The sequence below is a fragment of the Bubalus kerabau genome, chromosome 5, assembly GCF_029407905.1.
Source record: "Bubalus kerabau isolate K-KA32 ecotype Philippines breed swamp buffalo chromosome 5, PCC_UOA_SB_1v2, whole genome shotgun sequence".
Classification (NCBI taxonomy): Eukaryota; Metazoa; Chordata; class Mammalia; order Artiodactyla; family Bovidae; genus Bubalus; species Bubalus kerabau.
Window position 1 is genome coordinate 48,181,394 of NC_073628.1, and position 20,365 is coordinate 48,201,758.

At 36.4% G+C, this 20,365-nt stretch overlaps 1 long non-coding RNA gene across 1 annotated transcript in view; it reads right to left on the bottom strand.

Annotated features, from left to right (window-relative positions):
• Positions 1 to 392: 392 nt before the first annotated feature.
• LOC129653854 (uncharacterized) overlaps positions 393 to 20,365 on the bottom strand; it is a 136,257-nt gene continuing 116,284 nt past the window's right edge. Inside the window, exons 2-3 of the long non-coding RNA XR_008715241.1 lie at positions 17,856 to 17,959; positions 393 to 515 (exon numbers count right to left, since the gene is read on the bottom strand). This is a non-coding gene — a long non-coding RNA (uncharacterized LOC129653854). The remainder of the gene's footprint in view (positions 516 to 17,855; positions 17,960 to 20,365) is intronic.

Sequence of the window (20,365 nt, forward strand, 5' to 3'; positions counted from 1 at the left end):
CCATTCTATTATTTTCCTCTATTTTTTTTTTTTTTTTTTTTTGCCTTGATCACTGAGGAAGACTTTCTTATCTCTCCTTGCTATTTGAAGCTCTGCATTCAAATGGGCATATATTTCCTTTTCTCCTTTGCCTTTAGCTTATCTTCCTTTCTCAGCTCTTGTAAGCCCTCTTCAGGCAACCATTTTGCCTTCTTGCATTTCTTTTTCTTGGGGATGGTCTTGATCACTGCCTCCTATACAATGTCACAAACCTCTGTCCATTGTTTTTCATATAAGAAAGCATATAAGCATCTCAATGGATGAAGAAAAAACATTTTACATAATTAACATCCTTTCATGATATAGCTCTCAACAAAATAAGAATGGAAAAATGTACCTGAACACAATAAAGGTCATATATGAAAAGGCCACAGCAAACATGATACTCATTGATGAAAATATTAAACCTTTCCAGTTACATTCAGGAACAAAGATGCTCATTCTTGCCAAATCTGTTCAACAGACTATTGAAAGACCTAGCCAGAAAAAATAGAGAAGGAAATGAAAACTCATTCAAATCAAAAAGAAAAAAATCAAACTTGTTCCTGTTTGCCATCAACAAGATTTAACACATAGAGAACATTAAGGGCTCCATTTTAAAAAGGGGGAAAAAAAAACCCACTGTTAGATATTAGATAAAGGGGGTAGTCCCAACATAGCAAAGAAATAGGACAGGGAGACTACTTTCTCCCCCACAAATTCATCAAAAGATCATTTGAATGCTGAGCAGCTTCCACAAAGCAATTTCTGAATGCTGGCGGAAGACATCAGGCACCCGGAAAGGCAGCTCATTCTCTTCAAAAGGAGATAGGACAAAATATAAAAGACAAAAAGATAGAGAAAAGAAGGACAGAGACCCGTCCTGGGGAGGGAGTCTTGAAGGAGGAGAGGTTTCCAAACAGTAGGAAACCCTCTCACAGGAGGGTCTGTGGGAGTTTTGGAATCTCAGAGGGCAACATAACCCGTAGGAAAACAAAACAAAACAAAACAGAAAACAACCACAGAATATGCACTTAACTGCAACTCCCAGAGAAGCAGCCCAGAGGGTTGCATCTGCCACCAGCAAGCGGGGGCTGAACAGGGAGGTGCAGGCTGCATTGCTTAAGGTAAGGATCAGGCCTGAATGCCCTGAGGATAATCTGAGGGAGCTAACATGAGATAGCAACCCAAAGTGTGAGATAGCCAGAGAGAAGAAAAAAAAGAGAGAGAGAGAAATTTCCTGTGAAAGGCTCTAATGAGCAGCCTGGCCTACTCATAGAACAAAGGACTGAGTGAATACCAGAGGAAAGCTAGCTAGCAGCAGACCAGCCCATCCCCCACTGGAGGCAGGGAGGCAGGTGGGCCACAGCCAGAGCCAGAAGGTGACGAGCAATCTCGGCCCCAGAGACATGAGCGGGCTCTCAGTTGCTAACCAAGACTTCTTGGGATCCTGGATGGTTGACATGCATCAGGAGGGTCACAGGCAGAGATCAGCTCCCCAGAGGAGACACATGGCACACCTGAGACGGTGCTCCCACAGCAAACCCAGGAAACGAAGCTGCCAGGACCTGGGAGGTGATCACATGTCAGTGATATTTGTTTGCAGTGTTCCTCCCTTCCCACAGCACAACCGAACAAGTGCCTAAATAAGTGACCACCTTCGCCCCCTTGTGTCAGGGCAAAAATTAGACACTGAAGAGACTTGCAAACAGAAGAAGCCAAAATAAACAAAGAAGAGAGAACTGCTCTGGAACTGACAGATTCAACAGGTTAAAACCCTGTAGTTAACTGACTAAGAATTGGAGGGGGCCTATAGAACTGTGGTGTTGGAGAAGACTCTTGAGAGTCCCTTGGACTGCAAGGAGATCCAACCAGTCCACTCTGAAGGAGATCAGCCCTGGGATTTCTTTGGAAGGAATGATGCTAAAGCTGAAACTCCAGTACTTTGGCCACCTCATGCGAAGAGTTGACTCATTGGAAAGACTGATGCTGGGAGGGATTGGGGGCAGGAGGAGAAGGGGACGACAGAGGATGAGATGGCTGGATGGCATCACTGACTCGATGGACGTGAGTCTGAGTGAACTCTGGGAGTTGGTGATGGACAGGAAGGCCTGGTGTGCTGCGATTCATGGGGTCGCAAAGAGTCGGACAAGACTGAGCGACTGAACTGACTGACTGACTGACTGACTGACTGATAGACCTTGAGAAGTACAAGCTGTAACAAGGAACTATCTGAACTGAAAACACACTGGCCACAACAGCTCCAGAGAAATTTCTAGATATATTTTTACTATTATCACTTTTTATTTTTTTTTAAGTTCTTTATTCCTCTTTCAATTTTCATTTTTTAAGATGGTAGAGGAGTAGGTGACATGGAGTTCATCTCTCTCCACGGATACATCAGGAATACAGCTTCAGACACAGAAGTGTATGCAGAACACCAGCTGAGAGTCACAGATTCTAGTCTGGTCCTTCTCCTGTGTGTTCTTGCCTCCAATGTCCACAACTATCAGAACGAGTGCATTTTCTTTTGTGGGAGCTTTCAGTGACCTTTTATATATCCCATATACACAGAGTCTGCTTAGTTGATTGTCTGGATTTAATCTGCACTAGAATCTGAGCTGCCCCCACAGCAGGTCCAGAGACCAGCACAGTGTTGGAGGGCATCCTAAGGAGGTGAGGTAGACTGTGACTCCCAGTGAGGGAAAGGACTCTGATAGCAGTGACTCAAGAAAAGCATTTACTATTCTTATTTTTGACTTGTTTTTTAGATTCTTTTGGATTTTTTCTTTTCCTTCCCCCCCACCCCACCGTTGTACTTGTCAATTTTATTGGCACTAAGAAATCCAATTATGCTTTTGCGGTTTTTTGTTTGTTTTCTTCTTCCTCATTCACGTTTTTCATTGTTATAAACCTGTTCCTCTACTTTGGGCTTTTGCAGTTCTGTGGGGTTTTCCTTTTCTTTTCTCGCTCTCTTTTTTTTAAATTTTAATTTTCATTTTTTTTAAACTATTATTATTTTTCTACATTTATTTCTTTCTTTTCCTACTGTTCTTTTCCCCTTGCAGTTAATCTTTAAGATATATAAATCTTCTTTATCTACCTTTATTTAATTTTGCATATCTATTCTTTCTCTCCTTTTCTCTCAACATATTTGTTAGTTTTATTTTCATTGATTTTTCTTTTTAATTCCCCAATTGGTACTTTGCTTTAGTTTCGTTTTCCAGTGTGTGCTTTAATTAGTTTTGTTCTGGGAGGTACAGTTTTTGGTTTCCTTTGTTCTCCAGGTCAATCTATTGTGCTTAATTTTTGTTGGACTGTTTTGATTTTGATATGGGTGTATATGTATATGCGTATATTCAAACTTTCTATTGCTGTTATAAATCTCTGCCTCTACCTTGGACTTTTGCTGTTCTGTGGAGTTTTCTTGTTTTCCCCTTTACTCTTTCTTCTTCCATTTTTTTTCTCATTTCTCTTTTAATAATTTTAATTTTTAAGCCTATTACATTTTCTCTACATTTATTCCCTTGTTTGCTTTTGCTATTGTTCTTTTCCCCATGCAGCTAATCTTTAATTTATATAAATATTCTTCATATACCTCTATTTAACTTTGCATATCTATTTTTTCTTTCTTTTCTTTATTTCCTTTCCTCTCAGCATATTTGCTAGTTTTGTTTTCATTGCTTTATTCCCCACTTGGCACCTTGCTTTTGTTTTGTTTCCAATTTGTGCTTAAGTTAGTTTTGTTCTTAACTGGTGAATATAAGTTTTGATTTCCTTTGTTCATCAGACAATCTATTATATTTTTGTTGGACTGTTTTCACTTTACTCATGGATGTATATGTATATGTATGTACTCCATTATTTTAATTATATTTTGCCTGATTTTTTAAATGCCATTTTTCTGGGGTTCATCTTTGGTTTCTCATTTTGGGATATTTGTTTTACTCTCCCTTAATGCCATAACAAACCACCTGTGGAATCTTTGTTCCTGACCAGAGATCAAACCCTAAGCCTTTGGAGTGGGAGCATTGACTCCAAGACCCTAGACTAACAGAGAACTAACCCTAGGGGGTATCAAATAGTGAGAACTCACACAAAGGAAACCACCTGCATACAAGACCTGGCATCATCCAACCACCAGTAACACCCTGTGCGGGATGCCTCATCTAAACAACAAACAAAACGAAAATACAAACCTATATATATGCATTAGTATACTGTATTGGTGTTTTTCTTTCTGGCTTACTTCACTCTGTATAATCGGCTCCAGTTTCATTCACCTCATTAGATTAAAAAAAAAAAAAAATACAAACCCAATCATCAGCAGACAGGAATACCACCTCACTCAGCCTTGCCCATTAGAGAAAAAACAAACAAACAAAAACTCAGTATAAATCTCACCCTATACAAAGCTCATCACAAACCACTGCATCAACCATATGAGGGCAGAAACCATAGGAGGGAAGAAAGAATTCAACCTTCTTCCAGGAAAGAATTCAACTTTCCTTGAAGCCTGGGAAAAGGAGACCTCAAACACAGTATTTTTTTTTTTTTTAATGAGAAGACATAGAAATACTGCACAAATGAAGGAACAAACTAGAAACACAGAAGTCCAAATAAATGAAGAGGAAATAGGAAAATTACCTGACAAATAATTCAGAATAATGACAGTAAAGATGATCAAGCACCTTGAAAACAAAATGGAGAAAATGCAAGAATCAATTAACAAAGACCTAAAAGAATTAAAGAATAAGCATACAGAGGCAAACAACACAATTACTGAAATTAAAAATACTCTAGAAGGAATCAATAGAAGAATATCTGAAGTAGAAGAATGAATTAGTGAGCTGGAATATAAAATGTTGGTAATAACTTCTGAAGAGCAGAATAAAGTAAAAAATAAAAAGGAAAATTGTTGAGGACAGTATCAGAGACCTCTGGTCCCAGAAGAAGAAGAGAAAAAGAAAGAGTATGAGAAAATTTTTGAAGAGAATATAGTTGAAAATTTCCCCAACATGGAAAAGGAAGTAGCCAATCAAGTCCAAGAAGCACAAGAGTCCCATACAGGATAAGCCCAAGGAGAAACACACCAAAACACATACAAATCAAAATAACAAAGACTACACACAAAGAAAGAATATTAAAAGCAGCAAGGGAGAAACAACAAGTAACATACATGGGAAATCCAATACACTTAACAGCTGATCTTTCAGAAGAAACTCTGCAGGCCAGAAGGGAATGGCAGGATATATTTAAAGTACTAAAAGGAAAAATTTACCACCAAGATTACTGTAACCAGCAAGGATCTCACTCAAAACTGATGGAGAAATAAAAAGCTTTTCAGACAAGCAAAAGTTAAGAGAATTCAGTAGCACCAAACCAGCTTTACAACAAACATTAAAGGGACTTATATAGTAAAGAAATACAATAGAAGAAAAAAAGATCTAAAAGATCAACCCCCCAAAATTAGAAAATGGCAATATATCAAGTAAATAGATTAACTGCTCCAACCAAAAGACATAGACTGGCTGAATGGATACAAAAAAAGACCCATATTTATGCTGTATACAAGAAACCCACTTCAGACCTCAAGACACATAAACTGAAAGTGAGAGGATGTAAAAATATATTCCATGAAAATGGGAAGCAAAAGAAAGCTGGAGTAGCAATCCTCATATCAGACAAAATAGACCTTAAAATAAAATAGATTGCAAGAGATAAGAAAGGACACTCCATAATGATCAAGGGATCAATCCGAGAGGAAGACATACAATTGTAAATATCTTTGCACCCAACATAGGAGAACCTCAGTACATAAGACAAACACAGACATAAAAGGAGAAATTGACAGTAACACAATAATAGTAGGAGACTTTAACATCCCACTCACACCAATGGACAGATCATCAAAACAGAAAATTAATAAGGAAACACAAGTATTACATGATACATTAAGTGAGATGGATCTCATTGATATCTTCAGGACATTCCACCCAGATGCAAAAGAATACACCTTCTTTTCAAGTGCACAAGGAACATTCTCCAAGATAGACCATGTCTTGGGTCACAAATCAAACTTCAGTAAATTTAAGAAAACTGCAATTGTATCAAGCATCTTCTCTGACCACAATGCTATGAGACTATATATATCAATTATAAGAAGAAGTAGCTGTAAAGAAAGCTGTAAAGCTGTAAGAAACACAAACACCTGGAGATTAAACAACACATTTCTAAATAACCAACAGGTTACTGAGGAAGTCAAAAGGGAAATCAAAGTTTCTAAAAAGAAATGACAATGAAAACACAACAACTCCAAAGCTATGGGATGCAGCAAAATCAGTTCTAAGAGGGAAGTTTGTAGCAATACAATCCTACCTCAAAAAAACAAGAAAAACATCGTATAGACAACCTAACTTTACACCTAAAGCGGCTGAAAAAATAAGAAGAAAAAAAACCCAAAATTAGTAGAAGGAAAAAATCATAAAAATCTGACCAGAAATAAATGAAAAAGAAATGAAAGAAACAATAGTAAAGATTAATAAAACCAAAGCCTGGTTCTTTGAGAATATAAACAAAATTGACAAACCCTTAGCGAGACTCATCAAGAAAAAAAGAAAGAAAAAGATAAGAGTCAAATCAACAAAATTAGAAATGAAAAAGGAGAGGTTACAACAGACAATGTAGAAATACAAAGAATTATAAGAGACTATTATGAATGACTATATGGCAATAAACTAGATAGCCTGGGAGAAATGGACAGATTCTCACAAAAGTTCAGTCTTCAAAGATGGAAACTTAAAGAAATAGAAATTATAAACAACCCAATTATAAGCACTGAAATTGTGATCAACAATCTCCTAAAAACAAAAGCTTATGAGCAGAGGGCTTCACAGGAGAATTCTATTAAACAATTAGGGAAGAACTAATGCCTATCCTTCTAAAAACTCGTTCAAAAAGTTGCAGAGGAAGGAACACTTCCAAATTCATTCTACAGGGCCACCATCACCCTGATACCAAAACCAGACAAAGACAACACATAGAAAATAAAACTACAGGCCAATATAACTGATGAACATAGATGCAAAAATCCTCAACAGAATTTTAGCAAACAGAATTCAGCAACACATCAAAAAGCTCACACACCATGATCAAGTTGGGTTTATTCCAGGGATGCAAGGATTCTTCAATATACAGAAATAAATCAATGTAATGCACCATATTAACAAACTGAAAGATAAAAACCATATGATCATCTAAATAGATGCAGAAAAAGCCTTTGACAAAATTAAGCACCTATGATTAAAACTCTTCAAAAACTGGGCACAGAAGGACTCCACCTCAACATGGTAAAGGCTGTATATAATAAGCCTACAGCAAACATTATTCTAAATGGTGAAAAACTGAAAGCATTACCCCTAAGATCAGTAGCAAGGCAAGGGTATCCACTTTCACCACTATTATTCAACATAGTTCTGGAAGTCCTAGCTACAGCAATCAGAGAATAAAAAGAAATAAAAGGAATCTAGATTAGAAAAGAAGCAGTAAAGCTCTCAGTTTGAAGATGACATGATACTGTACATAGAAAACTCTAAGATAGTATCAGAAAATTACTAGAGTTAATCAGTGAATTTAGCATAGTTGCAGGATACAAAATCAATATACAGAAATCACTTGCATTTCTACATACCAACAATGAAAAATAAGAAAGAGAAATTAAGTAATTAAGGAATCCCATTCACCTTTGCAACAAAAAGAATTAAACATCTAGTAAAAAACTTACCTAAGGAGACAAAAGAACTGTACACAGAAAATCATAAGACACTAATGAAAGAAATCAAAGATGACATAAAGAGAAAGATATTCCATGTTCCTGGATAGGAAGAATCAATATTGTGAATATGGCTATACTGCCGAATGCAATCTACAGATTTAATGTGATCCCTATCATATTGCCAATGGCATTTTTCACAGAACTAGACAAAAAATTTCACAATTCATATGGAAACACAAAAGACCCCGAAGAGTTAAAGCAGTCTTGAGAAAGAAAAAATGGAGCAGCAGGAACCAAGCTTCCTGACTTCAGGTTATACTACAAAGCTACAGTCATCAAGACAGTATGGTACTGGCACAAGAAAAGAAATCTAGACTAATGGAACAAGACAAAAAGCCCAGAAATAAACCCATGCCCCTATGGGTACCTTATTTTTTTTTTACAAAGGAGGCAAGAATATACAATGGGGCAAAGACAGCCTCTTCAATAAATGGTGCTGGGAAAACTGGACAGCTCCATGTAAAAGAATGAAATTAGAACATTTCCTAACACCTTACACAAAGATAAACTCAAAATGGATTAAAGACCTAAATGTAAGACCAGAAACTATAAAACTCTTAGAGGAAAACATAGGCATTACACTCTAAGACATAAATTAAAGCAAGATCCTCTATGACCCATCTCCTAGAGCAACAGAAATAAAAACAAATTTTAAAAAAGTGGGACCTGATTAAACTTAAAAGCTTTTGTACTGCAAAGGAAACTATAAGCAAGGTGAAAAGACAACCCTCAGAATGGGAGAAAATAATAGCAAATGAAACAACTGAAAAAGATTAATTTCCAGAATATACAAGCAGCTCATACAACTCAATACCAAAAAAAACCAAACAACCCAATCAAAAAGTGGGGAAAAGACCTAAATAGACATTTCTCTAAAGAAGACATACAGATGGCTAACAAATACATGAAAAGATGCTCAACATTGCTCATTATTAGAGAAATGTGAATCAAAACTACTGTGAGATATCACCTCACACCAGTCAGAGTGGCCCTCATCAAAAAGTCTACAAACAATAAATGCTGGAAAAGGTGTGGAGAAAAGGAAACACTCTTGCACTGTTGGTGGGAATGCAAATTGATACAGCCACTATGGGAGACGATATGGAGATTCCTTAAAATACTAGGAATAAAACCACCATATGACCCAAAAATCCCACTCATAGGCATATACCCTGAGGAAACCAAAATTGAAAAAGACACATGTATCCCATTGTCATTGCAGCACTATTTACAATAACTAGAAAATGGAAGCAACCTAGATGTCCATCAACAGATGAATGGATAAAGTGTGGTATAAATACACAATGGAATATTACTCAGCAATAAAAAGGAGCACATTTGAGTCAGCTCTAATGAGATGGATGAACTTAAAACCTATTATACAGAGTGAAGTGAGTCAGAAAGAGAAAGGTAAATACCGTATTCTAACACATATATACGAAATCTAGAAAAATGGTACTGAAGAATTTATTTCCAGAGCAGCAATGGAGAAATAGACATAGAGAATATACTTATGGAAATGGGGAGAGGGGAGGAGAGGGTGAAATGTATGGGAAGAGTAACATGGAAACTTACATTACCATATATAAAATAGATAGCCAATGGGAATTTGCTCTGTGGCTCAGGAAGCTCAAACAGGGGTTCTGTATCAAGCTAGAGGGCTGGGTTGGGAAGGGAGATGGGAGGGAGTTTCAAAAGGGAGGGGGTATATGTATACTTATGGCTGATTCATGTTGAGGTTTGACAGAAAACAGCACAATTCTGTAAAGCAATTATCCTTCAGTAAAAAATAAATAAATAAATAAAAATAAAAAGACATTATTTTTCAAGCAAATTTCACATATATATATATATTTATAATTTTTGTGACTGATTTTGTTTTGTATTTTTAATATTGTATTTCTGACAGTCTATCCTCTACTCTAGATTTTTAATCTTTGCTTTTTGGTATGTGTTATCATTTTTGTATCTTTAGGAATCTAATCTCCAGTACCCACTTTCACTTAGGGGTTGTGATTACTGGCTTGATTGCTCTCTCCCCTTCTCCTTTTGACTCTCCCTTTTCTCCCCCAGGTCAACTCTACCTCTTCTCTCCCCCTTCTCTTCCATACTTAACTCTGTGTATCTCTCTGGGTGTTCTGGGCTGTGGAGAGTACTTAGGTAACTGATTACTGGCTAGATTGCTCTCTTCCCTTAGACACCCCCTCTTCTCCTCCTTGTCACCTTTATCTCCCTCCTTCCTCTTCTCCTCTCATGTAACTCTGTGAACCTCTCTGGGTGTCCCTAGCTTTGGAGAATTATTTCACTATTAGCCTAGATGTTTTATCATCTGTGCTACATGGATGGAGAAGTCTTGAGGCTACTGTAAGAATAAGACTGAAAGCCAGAGGAGAAGGCTTAACTCCAAAACTTGAGAACATCAGAGAACTTCTGATTCCAGTGAACATTAATAGATAAGAGGCTCATACAAAATCCTCTATATGTAACCAAGCTCCACCCAAGAGAAAAAAAAGTTCCAGAGGAAGACATACAATGCTAATTCTCCAGCCAAGCAGATACACAGTCATGAGCATTAAAAGACAGGCTGCCCAAAGCAATGCCCCAAAACTCACTACTGGACACTTCATTGCACTTCAGAGAGAAGAGATCCAGCTCCACCCACCAGAACACAGATGCAAGCTGCCTAACCAGGAAACCTTGACAAGCCACTAGTCCAACCCCACCCACAGCGAGAAGGCTCCACAATAAAGAGGAACCACAAACTTCTAGCATACAATACAGAAAGGGCACCCCAAACACAGCAATCTAAACAAAATTCAGAGAAATATTCAGCAGGTAAATGAACATGATAAATGCCCGCCAAACCAAAGAAAAGAGGAAAAGATAGGGAGTCTACCTGAAAAAGAATTCAGAATAATGATAGTAAAGATGATCCAAAATCTTGAAAACAAAATGGAATTACAGATAAATAGACTAGAGACAAGGATTGAAAAAATGCAAAAAATGTTTAACAAGGACCTAGCAGAAATAAAGAACAGTCAATAATGAATAATGAAATAATTGAGATCAAAAGCACTCTGGAGGGAACCAATAGTAGAATAACTAAGGCAGAAGATAGGATAAGTGAGGTGAAAGATAGAATGGTGGAAATAAATGAAGCAGAGATGAAAAAGAATTAAATTAGAACAACCTCAGAGACCTCTGGGGCAAAGTTAAATGCCCCATCATTCGAATCATAGAGGGCCCAGAAGCAGAAGACAAAAAGAAAGGGCTTGAGAAAATACTTGAGGAGATAATAGTTGAAAACTTCCCTAAAATGGGGAAGGAAATGGCCACCCAAGTCCAAGAAAGCCAGAGAGTCCCAAGCAGGATAAATCTAAGGCAAAACACCCCAAGACATATATTAATCAAACTAAGATCAAACACAAAAAGCAAATATTAAAAGTAGCAAGGAAAAGGTAACAAATAACACACAAGGGGATCCCCACAAGGATAACAGCTGATCTTTCAATAGAAACTCGTCAAGCCAGAAGGGAATGGCAGAACATACTTAAAGTGATGAAAGAGAAAAACCTACAGCCAAGATTACTATACCCAGCAAGGATCTCATTCAAATATGAAGGAGAAATCAAAAGCTTTACAGGCAAGCAAGAACTGAGACAATTCAGCACCACCAAACCAACTCTCCAACAAATCTAAAGGATCTTCTCTAGACAGGAAACACAGAAAAGGTTTATAATCTCAAACCCCAAACAACAAAGTAAATTGCAACAGAAACATACATATCAATAATTACCTTAAATGTAAATGGATTGAATGCCCCAACCAAACACAAAGACTGGCTGAATGGATACAAAAACAAGACCCCTATATATGCTCTCTACAAGAGATCCAACTCAAACCAAGGGACACATATAGACTGAAAATGAAGGGCTGGAAAAAGATAGTTCATGCAAATAGAGACCAAAAGAAAGCAGGAGTAGCAATATTCATATCAGACAAAATAGACTTTGAAATAAAGGCTGTGAAAAGAGACAAAGAAAGACACTATATAGTGATCAAAGGATCAATCCAAGAAGAAGATATAACAAGTATAAATATATATTATACATATAAATATATAATTATAAATATATCCTGTGTTGTGCACCCAACACAGGAGCACTGCAATATGTAAGCCAAAAGCTAACAAGTATGAAAGGGGAAATTAACTGTAACACAAGAAGAATGGGAAACTTTAATACTCCACTCACTTCTATGCATAGATCAACCAAACAGAAAACTAGCAAGGACATACAAACTTTAAGTGATACGATGGACCAGTTAGACCTGTTTGATATCTATAGGACATTTCACCTCAAAACAATGAATTTCACCCTTTTATCAAGTGCACATGGATATTCTTTAGGATAGATCATATCCTGGGCTATAAATCTAGCCTTGGTAACTTCAAAAAAATTGAAATAATTTCAAGCATCTTTTCTGATCACAATGCAGTAAGATTAGCTGTCAACTACAGGGGAAAAAAAGTATTAAAAATTCAAAGATATGAAGGCTAAAGAGCACACTTCTGAATAACCAAAAAATCACAGAAGAAATAAAAAATTAAATCAAAATATGCATAGAAACAAATAAAAATACAACAACCCAAAACCTATGGGATTCAGTAAAAGCAGTGCTAAGGGGAAGGTTCATAGCAATACAAGCTTATCTCAGGAAACAAGAGAAAAATGAAATAAATAACCTAACTTTACACCTAAAGCAACTAGAAAAAGAATAAATTAAGAACCCCTGGGTTAGTAGAAGAAAGGAAATTTTAAAAATTATGGCAGAAATAAATGAAAAAGAAACAAAGGAGACTCTAGCAAAAATCAACAAACTAAAAGCTGGTTCTTTGAGAAATAAATAGAAAAACCATTAGCCAGACTCATCAAGAAAAAAAGGGAGAAGAATCAAATCAACAAAATTAGAAATGAAAATGGAGAAATCAAAACAGGCAACACAGAAATACAAAGGACTATAAAAGACTACTATCAGCAACTATATGACAATGAAATGGACGGCTTGGAAAAAATGGACAAATTCTTACAAAAGTATAACTTTCCAAAACTGAACCAGGAAGAAATAAAAAATCTTAACAGACCCATCAAAGCACAGGGATAGAAACTTATCAAAAATCTTCCAACAAACAAAAGTCCAGGACCAGATGGCTTCACAGGTGAAATCTACCAAAAATTTAGAAAAGAGCTAACACCTATCCTACTCAAACTCTAGTAGAAAATTTCAGAGAAAGGTAAGCTCCCAAACTCATTCTATGAGATCAGTTCAGTTCAGTTCAGTTGCTCAGTCATGTCTGACTCTTTGCGACCCCAGGCCTCCCTGTCCATCACCAACTCCCGGAGTTCACTCAAACTCACCTCCATCAAGTCGGTGATGCCATCCAGCCATCTCATTCTCTGTTGTCCCCTTCTCCTCCTGCCCCCAATCCCTCCCAGCATCAGTCTTTTCCAATGAGTCAATTCTTCTCATGAGGTGGCCAAAGTACTTGAGTTTCAGCTTTAGCATCATTCCTTCCAAAGAATACCCAGGACTGATCTCCTTTAGAATGAACTGGTTGTATCTCCTTGCAGTCCAAGGGACTCTCAAGAGTCTTCTCCAACACCACAGTTCAAAAGCATCAATTCTTCAGCGCTCAGCTTTCTTCACAGTCCAACTCTCACATGCATACATGACTCCGGTAAAAACCATAGCCTTGACTAGACGGACCTTTGTTGGCAAAGTAATGTCTCTGCTTTTGAATAACTTTCCTTCCAAGGAGTAAGTGTCTTTTAATTTCATGGCTTCAAGCACCATCTGCAGTGATTTTGGAGCCCCCCAAAATAAAGTCTGCCACTGTTTCCACTGTTTCCCCATCTATTTCCCATGAAGTGATGGGACCAGATGTCATGATCTTCGTTTTCTGAATGTTGAGCTTTAAGCCATCTTTTCCCTCTCCTCTTTCACTTTCATCAAGAGGCTTTTTAGTTCCTCTTCACTTTTTGCCATAAGGTTGGTGTCATCTGCATATCTGAGGTTATTGATATTTCTCCCGGCAATCTTGATTCCAGCTTGTGCTTCTTCCAGCCCAGCGTTTCTCATGATGTACTCTGCATAGAAGTTAAATAAACAGGGTGACAATACACAGCCTTGGCGTACTCCTTTTCCTATTTGGAACTAGTTGTTCCATGTCCGGTTCTAACTGTTGCTTCCTGATCTGCATATAGGTTTCTCAAGAGGTGGGTCAGGTGGTCTGATAGTCCCATCTCTTTCAGAATTTTCCACAGTTTATTGTGATCCACGCAGTCAAAGGCTTTGGCATAGTCAATAAAACAGAAATAGATGTTTTTCTGGAATTCTCTTGCTTTTTTGATGATCCAGCGGATGTTCTATGAGGTCACCATCACCCTAATACCAAAACCAGACAAAGATGCCGCACACGAAAAAAGAAAACTACAGGCCAATATCACTGATGAACATAGATGCAAAAATCCTTAACAAAATTCTAGCAAATAGAATCCAACAACATACTAAATAGTTAATTCATCATGACCAAGTGGGCTTTATTGCAGGGATGCAAGGACTCTTCAATATTCACAAGCAATGTAATACACCACAATAGCAAACTGAAAGATAGCAACCATATGATTATCTCAATAGATGCAGAAAGTCTTTGACAAAATTCAGCACCTATTTATGATAGAAACTCTCCAGAAAGCAGGTGTAGTAGGAACATAGCTCACCATAAGAAAAACCATTTATAATCAACCTACAACAAACAGTATCCTCAGTGGTGAAAAATTTAAAGCATTTCCCCTAAAGTCAGAAACAAGACAAGGGTGCCCACTCTCACCACTACTATTCAATATAGTTTTTGAAGTTTTAGCCACAGCAATCAGAGAAGAAAAAGAAATAAAAGGAATTCAGACTGGAAAATAACAAGTTAAACTCTCACTGTTTGCAAATGACATGATCCTCTACATAGAAAACCCTAAAGACACCACAAGAAATACTAAAGCTAATCAATGACTATAGTAGTATTGCAGGATATAAAATTAATACACAGAATTCCTTTGCATTCCTATACACTAATAATAAGAAACCAGAAAGAGAAATTAAGGATGCAACCCCATTCACCATTGCGATGAAAAGAATAAAATACTTAAGAATAAATCTACTTAAAGAAACAGAAGTCTTATATATAGAAAACTGTAAAACACTGATGAAAGAAATCAAAGATCAGACAAATAGATGGTGAAATATACCATGTTCATGGATCAGAAGAAGCAAGACAGTGAAAATGAGTATACTATCCAAAGCAATCTATACATTCAATGCAATACCTATCAAGCTACCAACAGTATTTTTCACAGAACTAGAACAAATAATTTCACAATTTATATGGAAATACAAAATAAACCTCAAATAGCCAAAACAATCTTGAGAAAGAAGAATGGAACTGGAGGAATCAACCTTCTTGAGGAAAGAAGAATGGAACTGGAGGAATCAATCTGCCTGTAGACCACACTACAAAGCTACAGTCATCAAAACAGTATGGTACTGGCACATAGACAAAAATATGGATCAATGGAACAAAATAGAAATAAATCCAGATAGAAATAAATCCCAGATATAAATCCATGCACCTATGGACACCTTATCTTTCACAAAGGAGGCAAAAATACACAATGGAGAAAGATAATCTCTTTAACAAGTGGTGGTGGGAAAACTAGTCAACCACCTTTAAAGAATGAAACTAGAACACTTATTAACACCATACACAAAAATAAATTCAAAATTGATTAAAGTTATAAATATAAGACCAGAAACTAATAAACCTCCTAGAGTAAAACATAGGCAAAACACTCTCTGACATAAATCACAGCAGGATCTTCTATGACCCACCTACCAGAGTAATGGAAATAAAAGCAAAAATAAACAAATGGGACCTAATTAAACTTAAAAGCTTTTGCACAACGAAGGAAACTATAAGCAAGGTGAAAAAACAGCTTTCAGAATGGGAGAAAATAATAGCAAATGACACAAATGACAAATAATTAATCTCAAAAATATACAAGCAATTCATTCAGCTCAATACCAGAAAAATAAACGACCCGATCAAAAAATGCGCCAAAGAACTAAACAGACATTTCTCCAAAGAAGACATACAGATGGCTAACAAACACATGAAAAGATGCTCAGCATCACTCATTATCAGAGAAATGCAAATCTAAACCACAGTGAGTTACCTTCTCATGCCAGTCATAATGTCTGCTATCAAAAAATCTACAAACAATAAATGTTGGAGAGGGTGTGAAGAAAAGGGAACCCTCTTATACTGTTGGTGGGAATGCAAACTAGTACAGCCACTATGGAGAATAGTGTGGAGATTCCTTAAAAAATTGGAAATAGAACTGCCGTATGACCCAGCAATCCCACTGCTGGGCACACACAGTGAAGAAACTAGAATTGAAAGAGACATGTGTACCCCAATGTTCATTGCAGCACTGTTTATAATAGCCAGGACATGGAAGAAACCTAGATGTCCATCAGCAGATGAATGGATAAGAAAGCAGTGGTACATATACACAATTGAGTATTACTCAGCCTTTAAAAAGAACACATTTGAATCAGTTCTAATGACATGGATGAAACTGGAGCCAATAGGCTCCAGAGTGAAGTAAGTCAGAAAGAAAAACACCAATACAGTATACTAACACATATATATGGAATTTAGAAAGATGGTAACAATGGACCTATATGAAAGATAGCAAAAGAGACACAGATTTAAAGAACAGACTTTGAACTCTGTAGGAGAAGTCAAGGGTGGGATGATTCGAGAGAATAGCATTGAAACGATATATTTCCATATATGAAATAGATCACCAGTCCAAGTTCAATGAATGAAACAGAGCACTCACAGCCACTGCACTGGATGACCCTGAGGGATGGGATGGAGAGTGAAGTGGGAGGGGAGATCGGGATGGGGGACACATGTACACCCATGGCAGATTCATGTCAATGTATGGCAAAACCACCACAATATTGTAATTAGCCTCCAATTAAAATAAATTAATTTTTAAAAAAGTAAAAAAAAAAAAAAGGAAATTATTAAATTCCCTAAAGGTGCAGAATACAAAGTTGAATAAAAAACAAATAGTTTTGTTTCTATACACTATGCACTATCTGAAAAAGAAATTAGGAAAACAATTCTATTTACAATAGCACCAAATATAATCATATACCTTGAAATTTACTAAGAATGTGAAAGACTGATATACTGATAATTATAAAACACTGATGATATAAATTAAAGATACAAGTGGAAAGACATTTTGTGTTCATAGATAGAAAATTTCATATTGTCAAATTGTCCATACTACCCGAAGTGATCTACCAGCTCAATGTAATCTCTAACTAAATCCCAACAGCATTTTTTAATAGAAATAGAGAAAAATCATTTTCAATTTACGTGGAGCCACAGAAGAACAGGAAGAGACATATCAATCCTGAGAAAAAAACAAAGCTAGAAGCAACATACTTATTGATTTAAAAATATATTACAAAGTTTCAGTAATCAAAGCAATGTAACACTACATAAAAATGGACATATAGACTAATGGTACAGATTAGAGAGTCCAAAAATAAAACCATGCATGTGCAGCCAACTTATCTTTGATAAGGCCGCCAAGAACACAATGGAGAAAGGATTGTCTTTTCAATAAATGGTCCAGGGAAAATTGGATATCTCTGTGCATGAAAGTGAAACTGGATCTCTACCTTATATTACGTACAAAAAATCAACTTGAAATGAATTAAAGATTTAAATGTAAGACCTTATATAATAAGAAATCATAGGGAAAATTTTCCTTGATGTTGTTCTCAACAATTATTTTTTGGCTATAACATCAAAAGCATAGGCAATAAAAGAAAAAAATAGACAAGTGAGATTTGTACAACATCATACCTGTAGTCAGCAGTAATGTACACCATTCCCTGGTGGCTCGGATGATAAAGAATCTGCCTGCAATACAGGAAACCCGGGTTCAATCCCTGAGTATGGAAAATTCCCTGGAGAAGAGAATGGTTACACACTCTAATATTCTTGCCTGGAAAATTCCATGGGCAGAGGAGCTTGGAGGGCTAGAGTCCACAGTATCACAAAAAGTCAGACACGACTGAGTGACTAACACACACACACACACACACACACACTTAAAAAATCATTAGGAGAGTAAACCTCGAGTTGTGTTCTTACTATAATAAAATAAAATTTGAAAATAAAACAATGCCTGGAATTTGGAGTTCACTAATTGTTAGATATTATTATCTAGAATTTTAAAAAATATTGTTTTTTTTTCTTTTAAATATTAGCATTTACTTTTTGTACTTTAATACAATGGCATCCCACTCCAGTACTCTTGCCTGGAAAATCCCATGGACAGAGGAGCCTGGTGGGCTGCAGTCCATGGGGTCTCGAAGAGTTGGACACGACTGAGCGACTTCACTTTGACTTTTCACTTGCATGCATTGGAGAAGGAAATGGCAACCCACTCCAGTGTTCTTGCCTGGAGAATCCCAGGGACGGGGGAGCCTGGTGGGCTGCCGTCTATGGAGTCGCACAAAGTCGGACACGACTGAAGCGACTTAGCAGCAGCAGCACCCTTTTCCTTTACTTTAACTTGTAATCTCTAATTATCACTCTGATTTCTCTACCAGCTCTTTTTGAAATTTATTTATTTATTTCACCTGGAAGATAATGGACGTTCTACAAAACTAGAGAGTTTTAGTTAGTTCATTTCCTCTTGCATCCCCTAGCAATAGTAGAGTCTCAGAAAGTGTTTTTGTAAGTATCAAAATATTCACCATATGCACAAGCCACAATGTTAAAATTTAGTATCAACTCAGTTTGCATCTATCAGTGAAAATTTAGCAAAATCATGATATTGCTGCAGTCTTCATCTTATTTTTAAGCCCCCTTAAATTAACTTGAAGGATACAAAAGTCTCACGTGCTACAATTTATGGGGTTTCAAAGAGTCAGACACTACTTAGTGATTAAATGACTGAACAACAAATCAAAAGGCAAGAGATGGCCTCCTTCATATAAGAATTATTGCATATTACTCACAGATAAAATTAAGTTCCTTCGAATGTCAATTCAAGATTCTTTTCCAAAATGCCATTTACTTCCATCCACTTTCACATTTGTCATAAAACACTTGAGAGGAATATTTGAAAATATATTGTTGTACTCCCCCTGATTATCTTTCCTTTATTTCTCACAGATGAATCTACAGATAGAAAGAAACATTTTCTTTTCAATCACAAAAGAGCAATACAATATTCTCTGAATATGTTCATTTCTCAACATCCTTTGAAGAGAACATATCACTTTCAACATCATGAAAAAGACTTTTTAGGGAAGGACAGGCTGGAAGGAGGGAGCAGAAGGATGCAACTGAGTGCTTCTGCAGAGAGGAAAAAGAAAACAGAAAGAGTAGTGAGAGTTAAAGGGTGCTTGCTGATCACGGCTTTCAACAGCTTTTTTCAAAACCTTTGGGGAAAGGTGGTCAGATTTCCAAACACCTAAGGGACAAGAAGACTACCTTGTGAATAGACATACTAGGCTATTTTTATTTATTTTTTGCTTTATATTTTTGTGAAAACCATTTCCTCCCAGCTGTAATTTTCAACATGAAAATCTTTGAAATTTCTGTCACAGCCCTTATTTTGATATAATGACACAACCAGGAAATTCTCAGTGATTCCTGTTACATATTAGCCTCTGTGATTCCAAATAATTTGACTTTCCCTAAACAGTAGATTTAAACCTTTTTTTTTTAATTCAAATGCTGTTTGAATGAAATAAAATAACTTCAAGTCTATTTGCAGCTTTCCTAAACAAGTTCAGATGAATTTCCATACCCCAAAATGACAGAGAAGCAATGTAGATTTCTCACTATATATGTTCAGAAGTAATCATAACAAAGACTGTATGAAGCCCAAAGTGGCAATTAAGATATGCAAATAAGAATCATATCTTTATTTTCATTTTGTATAAATTAAAGGGCCTGCCCATGCACTCACACAGCTTTGTATTATCACTGCTAGTACTCATAACCTTAATTCATCTCATTTAATTTATCTATTGCTTTATTCTTATTTCCTTGGGCATCACAATCATGAGCTCTGATTTCTCTGAAGTGCTGGTGATAGTTCTTAAATTTCTCTTCCCTGATTTCCTTCTGACACCCGTCCAAAGCCCAAGAACACTTAATCTAAAAAGGCCTTTGTTTGTTCATACATTTTCAACTCTATCTTTCAAAATTGTTAAAAATTTTTGCTAATTCTCTCCCAAATACCATATATTTCTTCACCCATTCTCCACAACTATTACTTTGGAAACACTGTATAAAATGAAAATACATGTTTTTATGCAAGCACATTTATTTCAAAATCAGAGGAATCAAAAGGA